Genomic DNA, 12360 nt, shown 5'->3' with positions numbered 1-12360 from the left:
ATAAGCGTGGATTTTTTAAGGAATATCTACTCAAGGACCATCAGACCATAATAATTTCTAAGAACATTTTTAAATCATTTTCTGAAAAACTCAGTAATAAATGTTGACTTTTTAATAAATAGTTTTTCAAGCACCATCCAAACATCAAGGGCGGATTTTTTAAAGTGTATTTTTTTTAAAAAGATATATTCTTGCGAACACTTTAATCTAAGGTCCAAACAGAAGTGCCCTAAAATGTTCCTAAAATAAAATTCCTTAATACTCCCTTGAACACATCTCCACCGAAAATGGCATCATAAATGTTTGAAATGTTTCGACAATAAACACAGATTTCATGTCATTTCAACATGTTGTTGCCATACGAAATGTATGTTAAATATCGAACATGAAACCCAAAGGGAAGAGGAAAAACTCTCAGAGAACAAAGCAGAAAAAAGTGGCTAAAGAAAAATCACAACAATTTAACATAGTCTTGGTCATGCTGCTTTAGCAGATGTGAAGAAAAAACACATTACAACAAAAACATCATAGTTAACGTTTTTCTTTTTTCCCAGCACAACAACAACAAAAAAACATAGCCAAAGAAATGGCAACAAACGTGGAACATCAGGTTTCCATCGGCCAAGCAAAAAGCTAACATAAAATAAATGACAAATAATCGAGAAACGTATCGTATCGTTTTCTAGGACATTGGCAAACAAACAAAGAATGGCGTAGAGCAGGGATACCATTTGAAACAGTAACTAAAAGAGAATAGAAATCTCCCAAAACTAACAAAAAACGCTACAAAAGAAATTTAATACTTTAAGTGAACAAGTGGGAAAAGTAACACTTTTTTCTATTTTATATCCAAGCATTAAGTTGTTGAAAAAATCCCAAAATGCCTACGAATTAACCCTTTCAAATAGGCAGAGAGCAGAACAAAAACTATAACACCAGCATACATTTCAACCTTGTAATATGCCTCCTCTGGTGGAAACGACAACATATGTGCCACACATTAGCTCAAATTATGTCCTCTGGGCCGTCGCAAAAAAGGGTCAAAGTTAAAATAAACACCCGTATACAGACGCACACACACATTTAGACATGGATGCATAACATTGGCATAAAATGTCAAAAATGGCAACATTTAGTGAAATAAAGAAAAACAAATCGTCCAACCACTTAGGGCCTTGGGAAAAATGTCAAAACAATAACAGCTTTTGCGACAAATGACTTGTTTGGGTGGGGCGGGGTATATAAACACAAATGTGTCTACGGAGGTTTAAAAAAATTTAGGAATTTTTAAAGATTTTTATGCCGCACACAGTAAAATATTTTTTTCATTCTGAGATTCAGTTTAAAAAAAATTGAAAAACATCTTAAATACTGACCATAACATTTTAAAGAACTCAATTCTATTACACTGTGACACTAATTCTGAGGGCAACATTTTGTCATGGATACGGAAGCCCTTGGCGAGTATATTAATAATCTAGAAGGGCAAATTCGCAAGAGGTCATGATAAATTCGTGATCATTTTTATAAGAAAATTGGATACACAAGGAATACATTATAGCTTTTGAACAACGTACCCAACCAAAATGCCGAATATTTGTAATGCTAAGATTTCCAGGGGCTTTAGTGGACTATTGTCCTAAAATCGGGCGAAACTATATGTGGGAGCTATATGTAAAGCTGAACCGATTTTCACGAAACTTTGCACACATCAGATTTAATGCAGTACCCTATGCCAAATTCCGTGCAAATATATATATATATATATATATATATCTATTATGGGGTCTCCGATGAATATTTCGAGGTTTTGCAAACTGATGACAAATATCGACGAAGAGAGAAATGGGACTTCCTCTAGTCATGTAATGCAGACTAGCTGCAGGTTATGGAGTCTTTATGAACGAGTCGAAATCCAGGTGTCTCTAAGGTTAGGCTACAGGCGAACTGAAGGCCCGGGAGTCTTTACAGACGGACTCAAGAACGGGGTCTTATGTGACGTATTACTGTTCATGGAGTCTTATATTCGAGATATTAGGTGAAGGCCAATAAGTCATAATGTTCGAGATAACGGCGAAGAAGTATTAATATACGAAATTAAGGCTCTATAAAAGAAATAGAAGATCAAGGAGTCTTAATAGCAAAGTGAATAATGGAGATATATGGGCAAGTTGAAGGTCAAGGAGTCTTTATTTTCGAAATGAGTAGTTCAGGGAGTCTTCATAGAGGAACTAAAGTTCTAGGAATCTTTTCAGACAATATTCAGGAAGTCCAAGGAGGCAATTTGATTATTAAGTCCAAGGAGGCAATTTGATTATGCCAAATATGGAGAAATAGAAGGTAAAAGAGTCTATTGACCAGATAATCAAAAATAGCTTGGGTATATTATTAGACTACCTGAAGCGAGTGTGATTTTAGGCGAGATGAAGGCTGGGGAGTCGAAACAGGAGAGCCAAAGGTCATGCAGACTTAATACACAAACAGAAAACCAAGACGTCTTAATATTCTGAAGGAACGTCAGATAGTTTTATATTCGATGTTAATGAGAAAGAGACAAAAAAGAGCCAAAACGAGGTGTATTCTAAGGAGTATCCGTAGATGATTTGAAGGCAATAGAGTCTCTATAGTCGAACTGAAGATCAAAGAACCTTAATAGACAAATTTATAGCCAGGAAGGAGTCTTTTTGGGAATGTTGAAAGTCAGGGAATTTTTCATTCGAAATAAAGGTCATGAAGACTAAAGTGAAGAACAAATTGTCAAGGAGTATTTTTATGCAAAAAGTAATTATAGACGATACCAAGGAGTCCTTATATTTGAATCGAAAACCAAGGAGTTTTTAAGACTAGCTGATGACAGTGTTATCCTAATAGGAGATATGAATGTCTAGTAGTATATATAGATGAGATGAAGGGAAGGTTAATAGACAAACTGAAGACCAATGATGCTTTATAGAAAATCTGAAGGTCACGGGGTCTATACAGACATTATTAAGGCCATGGAGTCGTTACAGACGAGCCTATGAGTTTTTATATTCCAAATGAAACTCAGGGATGCTAAATAGAATATATGAATATTAAGACTTAATAGAGATGAAGCCCATGTAGACTTTACAGAGAGAAGGAAATTTAAGGGTGTCCCCTTAAATGTCTTTTAATTTGATTCCAAAAAATTAAATGTCCGATTTGAAATGTAACTCGAAATGTAATATCAAGAAAGTGAAACAGGAATTCGGACTTCTCTCAAATCTAAAATGTTTTTTGAAGTAACAACAAAACCTCCAAACTCTGGTGGTCAATTAAGCCGTTGAAAGAAATATTTTTTAAGACCTCATACTTTCAAACCTCCTTAGAGCTTATATTAATGATTCATTTTCGTTATATTTAATATCATCGAAGTGATCTCAACACTGTATTATTTACTTTGTGGTTAAAACAAATTATATTGATTTATAAAAATAAAAAATTAAAAAATATTTCTTTTGAGGTTACTACACATAATATTTATATCACTCGTTTGGAAAATCCATTTGAGTTCCAATATTATCGATTTCCAATGTCAACGACAAAGGTAAATCAGCACATATTTTCAATTCGCCATCCGTCTGCTACCTATATAAACTCTCGAGCAAGCTGTGTTAAGAAGTCAAGTTTTCATCAAAAGTCAATCCAATATGAACTTTCTACATATTTTTGCTGTAGTGGCTGTGATCTTGGCCTTGGCCACCGGTCAAATTGAGGCCAAGGGTAAAGGAGGCAGTAACAAAGGCCAATACATTCGAGCTGGTGTAAGTTGAAAGAATATTTAAGATCGCTTTGCAGAAAACCGAATAATAAATAATTTATTATCTTTCCCCCCCTTCACAGAGCCATGTGGCCGGTAAGGCTGTTGAAGGTCTCGGTGCTGCCATTGTTGACAAAGTTGGACGCTAAACTTAAAGTTTAATTTAAAAGAAACTCCTGTAATTGAAAAGGAAAATAAAATTTTGCAATAAAAAAATAAAGTATATTTTTTTACTGAAGAGACTCACAAAATAGTTAAAAAAATCTTTAGAGCCTTAAATTTTTTTTTTTTTAAATTCCACGTCAAAGAATAGACAAGGAAAACAATACTTAAAAATCCAAGCCAAAGGATAGTCGAAAAAAATTATATATTTTTTTAAATCTACGCCTAGGGTTATTCCATAAAAAATATTAAATCAGTAAGCAATGTAGTAAAATGTAGTAAAGTCGGACGGGGCCGACTATATGATACTCTTCAACAGATGGAATCCTAAGAGACGTCGCATTTTTGAAGGACCATTAACATGAAATTAAACATGCCAATCTGCAACCTATATTAAATTTTGGTCAAATATAGACTTGCTTCTTACAAAGGAACAAAATTACATAAATAAATTTAAAGCAAAATACCGAAATCTAAACCGATTTCATCGAAATTTTTCACATGTTAGGTTTACATAAAATCGGACGAAATTATATATATGGGAGTTATATCTAAATCTGAACCTATTTTCACGAAATTTAACACACATATTTCTAGACTTATTTCAGTACCCTATGCCAAAATTCGTGCAAATGAAAAGATTTCCCGGCATTTTGGTGCACCATTTACCTAAAATCGGGCTATATCTAAATCTGAACCGATTTTCACGAAACTTTGCACACATTATTCTAGACATAATTGAGTACGCTATGCCAAAATTCGTGCAAATCAAACGATTTCCAGGGACTTTAGTGGACTATTTGTCAAAAAATCGGACGAAACTATATATGGGACGAAACTATATATGCAAAGTTTCGTGAAAATCGGTTCAGATTTAGATATAAATCTGAACCGATTTTCAATAGGTTTTTTAATAGGGTTCGTCCTTGGAGCGAATAAGTGAACTGTGTCAAACTTCATTCAATTCGGATTATAAATGCGACCTGTACCTTGTTTACAATTTAACATGGACAGGCAGACAGACGGACGGACGTGCATAATTCGACTCAGAAGGGCCTTGAAAAAATTATTTAAAAAATCCACGCCTTATATAGGCCTTGAAAAAAATTATTTAAATAATCCACGCCTTATATAGGCCTTGAAAAAAATTATTTAAAAAATCCACGCCTTATGTAGGCCTTGAAAAAAATTATTTAAAAAATCCACGCCTTATATAGGCCTTGAAAAAAATTATTTAAATAATCCACGCCTTATATAGGCCTTGAAAAAAATTATTTAAAAAATCCACGCCTTATGTAGGCCTTGAAAAAAATTATTTAAAAAATCCACGCCTTATATAGGCCTTGAAAAAAATTATTTAAAAAATCCACGCCTTATATAGGCCTTGAAAAAAATTATTTAAGAAATCCACGCCTTATATAGGCCTTGAAAAAAATTATTTAAGAAATCAACGCCTTATATAGGCCTTGAAAAAAATTATTTAAAAAGTCCACGCCTTATATAGGCCTTGAAAAAATTATTTAAAAAATCCACGCCTTATATAGGTCTTGAAAAAATTATTTAAAAAATCCACGCCTTATATAGGCCTTGAAAAAATTATTTAAAAAATCCACGCCTTATATAGGCCTTGAAAAAAATTATTTAAAAAATCCACGCCTTATATAGGCCTTGAAAAAAATTATTTAAAAAATCCACGCCTTATATAGGCCTTGAAAAAAATTATTTAAAAAATCCACGCCTTGTATAGGCCTTGAAAAAAATTATTTGAAAAATCCACGCCTTATATAGGCCTTGAAAAAAATTATTTAAAAAATCCACGCCTTATATAGGCCTTGAAAAAAATTATTTAAAAAATCCACGCCTTATATAGGCCTTGAAAAAAATTATTTAAAAAATCCACGCCTTATATAGGCCTTGAAAAAAATTATTTAAAAAATCCACGCCTTATATAGGCCTTGAAAAAAATTATTTAAAAAATCCACGCCTTATATAGGCCTTAAAAAAAATTATTTAAAAAATCCACGGCTTATATAGTCTTGGAAAAAAATTATCTAAAAAATCCACGCCTTATTGTTGTTGCTGATGCTGTTGACGATGACATTGCCAAACCATTATTTAATGTTTTTGTTCATGTTCTTGAGATGTTTTTTCTCACCAGCTTGGCTTGGTTACATTACGAAGGATTCTGGTTTTTTGCTCATCTTCCAGTTCCAGGAATTCTTGTAATGTCATACAAAGAATGAATTTGTCATTAATCTCAAATGAAAATGGCAAATGACATTGTGATGATGTTGGTTAGTTGTTCTGTAGCTGGCTCGATGGCTCGGGTGTTTGTTACCATTGCTTACTGGGTGTTGATGGTGTTGTTATTCAGTCGTTCAATTTCTTTTATTTCAAAATTGCTGCTGCTGCTACTGTTGATGATGATACTGACGATGATGCTGATGATACAGATGTCTAACAGAAGTAGAAGCAAAAACAATGACAGGGATTTTTAGGTAACGACAGCTGCGCTCGCTTAGGGATTCTAACGAGTGATAATGTCAAGAGATACACCAAAACAGAGTGAGAGACAGAAAGAGGTGGACCCAAAGGCAAAAAAATCGAAGCCCCCGAACCAATGAGATTACCAAATGACATGAGGACAAGTAATAGATGAGAATGTCATTCATTACAGTTGAGTTGATGAGGACAACATTTCTCAGTCAGCGGAGTTCAATACGATTTGTAATAGTCGAAGATGTATGTGAGCTGCTGTTTTTGTTGGTGTTGTTGTTGTTGCTGCTTTTGTTCTGTTGTGTTATCCTGTGATAATGACGTTGATGAAATGCGAAGTATAATGAATGACTTTTTAATAACTTTATGGGAGTGCAGAAAAAAAGCGAAACACAGGAAATACAATGGAATTTTACAAAGGGCGGAAATTTTGTTTTGTTACGCTGATCAAAGCAAGGGTGGGAAAAACCATGGCAATCTCGATGTAATGACATTTTATTGAATTGTAATACATTTTGTAGATTTTGAGGATATATCACGGAAATTGAATATCAGAAAAATTTGAAATGGACAAAAACACGGTACTGAGTCTTAACTATCTGCATAGTATGTAAGGTAAAATGCCAAAATTTTGGATTTTTAGGTTATTCTTGGTAGGAACGCTTCATTATAGATTAAATTATCTACTTTTAATTGTTTATTTTTATAACATCATATTTTTGGTCTATATATACGCGATGAAGACCAGGGATTCCTTATAGACGAGATGAAAAATATATAGTCTTAATAGACGGACGTCAAGGAGTCGTACGTAGTACAAGAAATATTATAATCGAGCTGGAGTCAAGGTAAAATTCCGACTCTAAATTCATATGTTTCATATCCTTAGAACATTGGAGATCTCAATTTCTAAGGTAGAGCTTTGAAGGGCAAGGAGTCCCAATAGACAAAATAAAAGCCAAGGAGTCTTTAAAGTCACGATGAAGGTCTATGAGTATTTATAAGCGAGCTGAGGTAGGTCTATGGTGAAAGCCAAGTATGAGGATGTTGATATGCTGCAGCAGCAGCCCATGGATTATGGGCATGATAATGGAATGCCGAGCTGGTATCTCCAGCATATGCCGCCGATGAGCTGACCGAAAAATCGGCATAACTGGGATATTCCGATTTCATTTGTCCAATTAGTCCTGAATATGTGGATCTATGATGCTGCATATGAGTTTAGGCCGCAGGATGATGGTAGTGATGATGCGAAGCGGAGGTGGAATGACTTAAATGACCACCAGTGTTCTGCGAGGGTGATGTTAAGCTCATGGTAATAACATATTCGACCTGCTGATTTTCATTTTGCATTGCTAGGGGAGGATATTGTGTGGAATGTTGTTGTTGTTGGGTCATGTTAGAGTCGGAGTTCATTAGATTTCCAAGGTTTGAGGTAGCTGGTGAGGAATTTGCTGGTGATTGTTGTTGTTGATGATTAATTTGTTGTTGTTGTAGCAGCCCTATTGCTTTTACACAATGGGCTGAGGTGACAGACGTTGGCCGAGTAAGACTCGGGTCGTTTCGTATCGTAGACCCCTCTGTCGTGGAAACGAATTTGTTGTTGTTGTTGCTGCTGCTGTTGTTGCTGATTCCCTAGATCAAATGTTGGCGGGGTGTTTTGTTGTTGTTGTAATCCCGCTGCTGAGGAGTTGTTCGAGTAGCTGCTGCTGCTCAATTGAGGCTGGAACAAGGACGAACTTTGATGATAGAAATTGCTGTAGGGATTATAACCCACAGCTGATGTGGTGGAGGGGCCTCAGGTTGTTCGGTCTTCAATTGCAGTTGGGCTACACCCTGAGCGGAATTTGTGTTGAGCCTTTGTTGCAGAGCTTGTGGTGATTTGACGGTGGTGGCTGCCGCCGGCATACTGGGCGATTTGGCAGGACTACATTTTTCATTGTCAGCAGATTTTTCCTTCTTAATGTCTGGGCAGCCTGTTCCTTGGCCTCAGCGGCAATGTTTTTTTTTTACTTTTCTTATCCTTGAAATGGGTTTTCTTGGATCTTCTTGGGCAGATGGGGCAGGCATAGGCCGGTAGTTTGTGTGGGTACGACCATGTCTTTGCAGCTCGTCGGAGCGTGAAAACCTTTTGCCGCAAATAGAAGAATGACCTTTTGCCGGTGTTCCAACATAAATGGGTGTTGAGATGAGAGGCCTTGCCAGGGAATGTGGCAAATAAGTTGTTTGCGGCCGCGCTCATCGGGTCCAACAATTGCCGGCAATCCGGACATTTCATTGGTGCAGTTAGGGCAGGTACAACGCACCGAACGTCTTTGTAATTGCGTATGGAAGGCAATATCATCGAAGTTGAATGTGGGATAGGTTTGTCCCGACCAAGGTTGGTACACGCGATCCTGGTGGGAGAACTAGGCTCCGGCTGCTGTCGAGGCTGCAGACATACCACCTGATGCATATTGAGCATAGGGGAATTGTGTCCTGCAAGAAAGGGAAAAGACGAAAAAAAAATGATTAGTAAATGAATAAAAAACAAAAATTAAATAAAAATCTAGAGGAAACGGAAATGTTGTCATGTTTTTTTCTATTTCTACTTATTCTTCGTATTTTTTATACCCTTCACCACACTGTGGTACAGCGTATTATGTCTTTGTGCATATGTTTGTAACAGGCAAAAATAATCGAGATAGACCCATGGTTGCTTTTGAGAATATGCATAGAATCACTTTCTGAGTCGATTTATGCATGTCCGTCTGTCCGTCCGTCTGTCCGTCCGTCCGTCCGTCCATGTATTTTTGTTAACAAAGTACAGGTCGCATTTATGATCCGATTTGGATGAAATTTGGCACAGGTCACTTAATTGGCCCAAGGACGAACCCTATTGAAATTGGAGAAAATCGGTCCACGTTTAGACATAGCTCCCATATAAGGGTACCCCCCAATTTTCAGTATTTTGAGGTTATTTAGCACGTTTTTTAACTGAATTCGCTGAAATTTGGTACTTTGAGTTCTTATTGGGTAGCAAATCTCCCTACTAAAAATCATAAATATAGGTCCATTTTTTCGGATAGTCCCCATATAAGGGTAGCCCCAATTTTCGCTATTTTCGGGTTCTTGAGCTCGTTTTATAACTGAATTCTCTGAAATTTTGTACAGTGGGTTCTTATTGGGTACCAAATTACTCCACTAAAAATTATAAATATAAGTCCAGTTTTTCTGGTAGTCCCCATATATCGGTACCCCTAAATTTTTGGTATTTAGGGGGTTCTGATCGTATTTTTCGACCGAATTGACTGTAATTCAGTACGTCGAGTTCTTATTAGGTAGCAAATCTCTCCACTATAAATTATAAATATAGGTCAATTTATTCGGGTAACCCCCATATAAGGGTACCCCCCAATTTTCGGTATTTTGGGGTTCTTGAGCGCGTTTTTCAACCAAATTCTTTGTAATTTGGTTTTTATACCCTTCACCACACTGTGGTACAGGGTATTATGTCTTTGTCCATATGTTTGTAACAGGCAAAATGAATCAAGATAGACTCATGGTTCCTTTTGAGAATATGCATACAATCACTTTCTGACTCGATTTACGCATGTCCGTCTGTCCGTCCATGTATTTTTGTCAACAAAGTACAGGTCGCATTTATTATCCGCTTTGGATGAAATTTGGCACAGGTCACTTATTTGGCCCACGGACGAACCCTATTGAAATTTGGAGAAAATCGGTTCAGATTTAGATATAGCTCCCATATATAGTTTCGTCTGATTTTCGGTGAATAATACACCAAACTCCCAATATTTGTCCGATTGGGACACATTTTTGCACAGAGTACTGATTTAGGTCCAGATTGATGTCTGCGAAGTTTTGTTAAAATCGGTACTGATTTAGATATAGCTCCCATATATATTTTCGTCCGATTTTAACGTATTGATACACCAAACTCCCAATAGTGGTCTGATGGAGACAAAATTTTGCATCATGTATTGAATTAGGTCCCGACTGATGTGTGCGAAATTTTGTTGGAATCGGTTTAGATTTAGATATAGCTCCGATATGTAGTTTCGAATGAATGAGAAGTTTTGTTGAAATCGGATCAGATTTAGACATAGTTCCCATATATAGTTTCGTCCGATTTAAAGAAAATAGTACACCAAACTCCCAATATTGATCCGATTGAAACAACATTTTGCGCAGAGTACTGAATTAGTTCCCGACTGATGTATGCGAAATTTTGTTGGAATCGGTTCAGATTTAGATATAGCTCCCATATATAGTTTCGTCCGATTTCATGTAAATGGTGCCCCAAAGTCCCTATATATCATTCGATTTGCACGAAATTTGGCATAACGTACTGAATTGATCCTAGAATGATGTCTGCCATGTTTCAAGAAAATCGGTCCAGATTTAGATATAGCTCCCATATATAGTTTCGTCCGATTTCATGTAAATGGTGCCCCAAAGTCCCTATATATCATTCGATTTGCACGAAATTTGGCATAACGTACTGAATTGAGCCTAGAATGATGTCTGCCAAGTTTCGAGAAAATCGGTCCAGATTTAGATATAGCTCCCATGTATATTTCCTTCGTAAAGGGTGCACCAAAGTCCCCATATATCCTTCGATTTGCACGAAATTTGGCATAACGATAATGATTTAGATATAGCTCCCTTTTATTATAGATTGATTTTAAGTAATTGACGCGACAAGTAACCAATAGGGTGATAGGAACAAAACGTTCTGAAATTAGTATAACCTAACCTGTGACAAGTTTGTGTGAAATCGCTTAATATTTGGATAGAACTTCCATATATATTTTCGCCCGATTTCAAGTAAATTGGGCATCAAACTCCTCATGTTAGTCAGATTGACATCAAATTCTGCACAACGTACAAAATTGAGCCTAGAATTACGTAGTTGCGTTTTATAGAAATACAGACATTCCCCAACGGATGACCTATTTATATTTGTTTGAAGTCGATTTACATACTTTTGTCCCATTGTAACATACGAATGACATGTTAATGGATAGATCTAGGTAGATTCACATTTAGATAAATAGCACATATTTTATTTCATCCAATTTCATATTAATAGTCCTGTTTTATATACCCATAGTGGTGAAGGGTATCATATAGTCGGCCCCGTCCGACTTTACTACTTTCCTTACTGGTTTCGAATACATACCTTGCTGGCAATGCCGCTGTATAGGCTGCTGCCGTATTCCAGGAATAGGCAGCCCTGGCTGCTGCAGCCGCACCCAAATCTGTATGTGAGCCGGATAGAGGTGAGGCCGAGGTAGCCGATGCTGGTGGACTAGAGGAAATTGTGGCAAATGACTGGGTGGGTGAGGGGAAAATGCTGGGCGACACTGAGGCCGATGATGTCGAGGCCGATTGTATGTTGGAATTTGGCGATGCCGAGCCCGTTGATGATGGCTATGACGGATATTGCATTTCCAATTTCATTGGATTGCACACGGATGCGGAAATCGCCGATCGAGTCTAAAAAGATAAGCCGAAGGTAAAGGTAACGTTATATTCGAAACGCCAGAGAGTCTAAATTAATAGAAGAGATGAATGTCACATCGACGAAGAAAAGACAGGATCGCTTTAACGGACTCCTTAATACCAAGATGAGTCTTTATATTCGATATGAAGGCCACAGAGTTAAGATAATCGGAATGAAGGGCAAGGTGGGCTTATAACCGATTTGAAGACTATGTAGTTTTTAAAGACGAACTGAAGGAGAAAAAATTTTTATATTCCCCCGTAACATAAAGACTTGCTGAGGTCTATGAAGTATATAGTATATAGCTCTAATTTGGTATTTTCCAATGGTTATCCTTGGAAGCGTGCATATGGCAATATTTGAGGTAGAGCTCTGAAATTTTGTGATATTTTTCCTAGAAAATTTAACATTG

The 12360-nt window shown here is 36.5% G+C and overlaps 1 pseudogene; it reads right to left on the bottom strand.

The window, feature by feature from the left end:
- Positions 1–8268: 8268 nt before the first annotated feature.
- On the bottom strand, positions 8269–11941 carry LOC133327680 (transcription factor btd-like; annotated as a pseudogene).
- Between the last annotated feature and the right edge of the window lie 419 nt (positions 11942–12360).

The sequence above is a fragment of the Musca vetustissima genome, unplaced genomic scaffold (genome assembly GCF_032173495.1).
Source record: "Musca vetustissima isolate MV318-11 ecotype Yass unplaced genomic scaffold, APGP_CSIRO_Mvet_v1 utg394515, whole genome shotgun sequence".
NCBI lineage: Eukaryota > Metazoa > Arthropoda > Insecta > Diptera > Muscidae > Musca > Musca vetustissima.
This window is presented reverse-complemented; position numbering and strand designations above follow the sequence as displayed.